The sequence below is a fragment of the Sminthopsis crassicaudata genome, chromosome 3 (assembly GCF_048593235.1).
Source record: "Sminthopsis crassicaudata isolate SCR6 chromosome 3, ASM4859323v1, whole genome shotgun sequence".
Taxonomy (NCBI): domain Eukaryota; kingdom Metazoa; phylum Chordata; class Mammalia; order Dasyuromorphia; family Dasyuridae; genus Sminthopsis; species Sminthopsis crassicaudata.
The window spans coordinates 29,342,909-29,347,218 of record NC_133619.1 but is presented as its reverse complement, the minus strand read 5'-3'; positions in this window follow the sequence as shown (position 1 = coordinate 29,347,218).

Genomic DNA, 4,310 nt, shown 5'->3' with positions numbered 1-4,310 from the left:
GCTCAAGATTTTTATAAAACAAGGCTTAAATTCCTGTACAAATTTGTTCACTAAGTGGTTTTTTTAATGTACAAATTCCCAAAGAACAGAAAAAACCCCAATAAATCCACAAAAAAAAAAACTTTGCTTGAGTTCATATTTGTAAAAAAAAAATATACACACACATAGACACACAGAAGTAATATTTTGGTTCATTATCAACACTGAATTCATTTCACTGAGCATTTATTAAGCACCAACTCTGTGTCAGGTATTATGCTAGTCTCTGAGTCTATAAAGATAAATGAAACAATTCCTACACTTGGAGAGCTACTATTTCATTGGTATATATGTGTGGGAACATGTACACCAAAAACAAACACAAAATATACACACAGAGTTAACACAAAACATTTTGGAAAATAGGGAAAGAATTGACCAGTGGGGTGTCAGGAAACCTCTTATTAAGAGATGCCTTCTGAGAAGAGTTTTCAAGAGAGAGAAGTGATTTCCTTCAGTTTATACAGATTACAAGATCATGCAGATTATGCCAGATTTGAATTTGACAGCCAAGGTCCTTTCCATGCTGCCAAACTGCCTTCTGCTGGCTTAATTCCCCTGCTCACCTAGTCTATTGAGTTAACTGAAAAGCAGGGAAAAGAGCCAGGTGTTTTAAAATTCATACTGGTACTTGAATTTGTTTTTTTTTTTTTAATTGTTATTATGTTTAGCAATTTTTAAAAGAAGAAAGGTTAATTTGATGTAATTTGTTCTTGATGAGCTCATGCTCAGCAATTACCACTTTATTTTCCCAAGAGTCAATGAACCTTACATTTAATAATCCAATTTAGACATTTATCAGGGCTCAACTTCAAGTTTACAAATGTCAGAAGCCTGCCTTTTTTGATTTGTTGGAAATTGCATTAAATGTGATTATTTTCTTCTGTTTGCCAATATGTCTTCCATTCTCGATATCTTCCCCAACTTGACCAAGGGTGGTTCTGAAAATCCACATCCATCAAATTGCTTTGAAAATATCTGGAGACCCGTCCTTAAAGTGGGAAGGTGGAAATCCCACTATTATGGCTCTAATCACATTGGATTTCAATTGCCTTTTCTTTATGTCTGTGCTGCCCTTTATTTTCTAGAGATCATTGTTCTTGATAGATAAGAAGGGATCAAATAGAAATTATAAGTTTTGCTTTCCCTGTATCCTTTATTAACCTCATACTGTGACAGGTTAAGCAGCTGGATGGGACACAGGAAGAGCTCAGGATTTGAAGTCACACTGATTTCAATTCAAATCTATCATTAGATGCTTACTAGTGAGCAAGTCACTTATTTTTTGCTTTAATTTCCCCATCAGTAAAATGGAGGCAATATTAGCACCTACCCTGTAGGATTATTGTGAAGGTCAAAGAAGATAATATTTCTAAAGTGCTTAATATATAGTAGGTGCTATATAAATGCTTATTCCCTTTCCTCTCTTTTCCTTCTCCCCTCAAAATACATGATAAACACAAAAGTCCTTTATAAATGCTAGCTGCTCCTCTCTTCTCTTCCTTCAGCTCCTCCTCCTCCCTATCCCTAAAATTTATTGTTGGTTTTTTCAGTCAATTCAGTTGAGTCCAGCTCATCATGACCTCATTTAGGTTTTCTTGGCAAGGATAATAGAGTATTTTGTCATTTCTTCTTCTAGTTCATTTTATAGATGAGGAAACTGGGGTAAACAAGGGAAAGGGACTTGCCCAGGGTCACACAGCTAGTTAGAGTCTGAGGATGGATTTGAACTCAAGTCTTCTAGAATCCCAGGACTAGCACTCTATTCAATGTACCACCTATCTTCCAACCGCTGTATTTATCTTAGTGAGCTCTTGCTCAACATTCATCTTTAAAAGATCACTTTTTTGTTTTTAATTTTTTTTAAATCCTTGAACAAGACTTTTCTCATTTTAGGCTTTAGACTTTCAGACATTCTGCCTACAAATATGTATAAGTCTTGGTAGCCTTCCTTGATAATAGGACATTTCTTCCAAATTTTCTACCAGTCTTTATAAACCATTAATTCGTTAGAGCTTCCTGTGGTTGTTGTGCCACAGTTCTCTTTTAATTGTCCTGCCTCAGTTTCCCTGAATTGGTTCTGCCTCAGTTTCCCTAATTGTTCTGCCTCAATTTCTCTAATTGGTCCTGCCTCAGTTTCCTAATTATTCTGCCTCACTTCCCTTAGTTGCAATCTCCCCCCTCTGGTTCATTAAGACTGATATAACTCAAGGCTATTTGCTCTAAGATTATAAATTGTCAATGTGCAAACTCAGAAAGGGAAACTCCAGACTTTCTGTCTGGAGTCCAACATTTTCTTAACTCCTAGTTTGTTACAATTTATGGTCCTACCTCCCAACCTGTCAGAACTGGATTTATGGTTCTTGTCTGAGATTCTCTTTCACCAGAGTTTGGACTCCACCTCCCCACCCCCCTTCCCCCTTTGTTTAGCTACTGTGTATAAATATGTCATTGAGAACTCGAATTGGAATTCACAGGAGATGCAGGGAAACAAAATTAGTGAATTAGAAAAGGTTAAAAAAACACAGGAAAGTAGGATTTCTGAATTGGAAAAGATAAAAAAGTCTCAAGAAAATAGAATTTCTGAATTGGAAAAAGAAAATAATTCTCAAAAAAAAAAAATTAGGGAAATGGAAAAAAACTCAATAGAGCAAAATAATTCATTTAAAAACGAAATTGGGCATTTACAAAAAGAACTAAAAACTGTGAAAGAAGAAAATAACTCCTTAAAAGTCAGGATGGAACAAATAGAAATGAATGATTCACAGAGAACCCAAGAATCAGTCAAACAAAACAAAAAAAATGAGAAGCTGGAGAACAACGTCAAATACTTACTGGGAAAATCTATAGACCTGGAAAATAGATCTAGGAGAGATAATCTGCGGATTATTGGACTTCCAGAAAACTATGACCAAAAAAAGAGCCTAGATTCTATTTTACAGGAAATTATCAAAGAGAACTGTCCAGAGATAATAGAAACAGAAGGGAAAGTAGATGTGGAAAGAATTCATCGAACTCCTTCTGAAATAGACCCTAAAAAAAGAACACCACGGAATATTGTGGCTAAGCTGCAGAATTACCACACAAAGGAGAAAATCCTGCAAGCAGCTAGAAAAAAACAATTTAAATACCAAGGTGCCACAATAAGAGTCACCCAAGATCTGGCTGCCTCCACATTAAAAGATAGAAGGGCCTGGAACCTGATATTCTGAAAGGCAAAAGATCAAGGACTGCAACCAAGAATGAACTACCCAGCTAAGTTTAGCATCTTTTTCCATGGAAGAAGATGGTCATTCAATGAAACAGAGGAATTCTATATGTTTCTAAGAAAAAAACCAGACTTAAACAAAAAATTTGATCTACATCCACAAAACTGAAGAGAAACAGAAAAAGGTACACAGAACCCTTGAGAACTGTAACTTTGTTGTGGGTATATAAAAAATACTCAAGGATAATTTGATTTTACTGATATAAAAGAAAAAAAGGGGGGTGTGGTAAAGGGAAGGAGGTCGGTCCAGAAAAAGGGGAAGGAGTGATAAAAAGAGGGAAACTACATCCCAGGAAGAGACATAGAAAATACACCATATCTGAGGGAACTTAGTGAGGGGGAGAATCATTGTGTGAATCTTACTCTCATCAGAAGAGGCTCAAAGAGTAAATAATTAACATATTTGTTTTTCAGAGAATTTTCTCTCACCTCATTAAAAGGGGGGAGAGGAAAAGGGGAAAGGAAAAGGAGAATAAGTGAAGGGACTTGGAGGGAGGGGGGAGGGATCCTAAAAAAAAAAAAAAAAAAAAAAAAAAAAGAGGGAGAACTCGAATTGGCTGCTGGATGCTGGCTGGAGACTGGATTCTTGGAAACGATAGTCTCATTCAGCCCTGGGACCAAACCATGGATCCATTTGGTCCCAGCATATATCTCCCATTTAATAAAACATTAAAATACTCTCTAATCTCTATATTGCCTCAGTTTCTCTGGCATTACATGGTAATGTTTCCCATTTCCTACCTCTTCAGATTCATTGTCTTCCTCATTAGAGTGTAAGCTCCTTGAAGGCTCTGATTCTCTCTGTCTCTGTCTCTGTCTCTCTCTCTCTCTCTTAATTATATCCTCAGTATTGAGCCTAGTACCTGACACAGTAAGCAGTTAATAAGTGTTTCTTGGATTGGATTCTTAGTTAAGAGATCACTTGTAACTGTATTACCTGAATTTCCTTTTTGAGGCACTCTTGTGGCTCTTGAGCCATCTTCTTTCTCAGATTATAGAACCA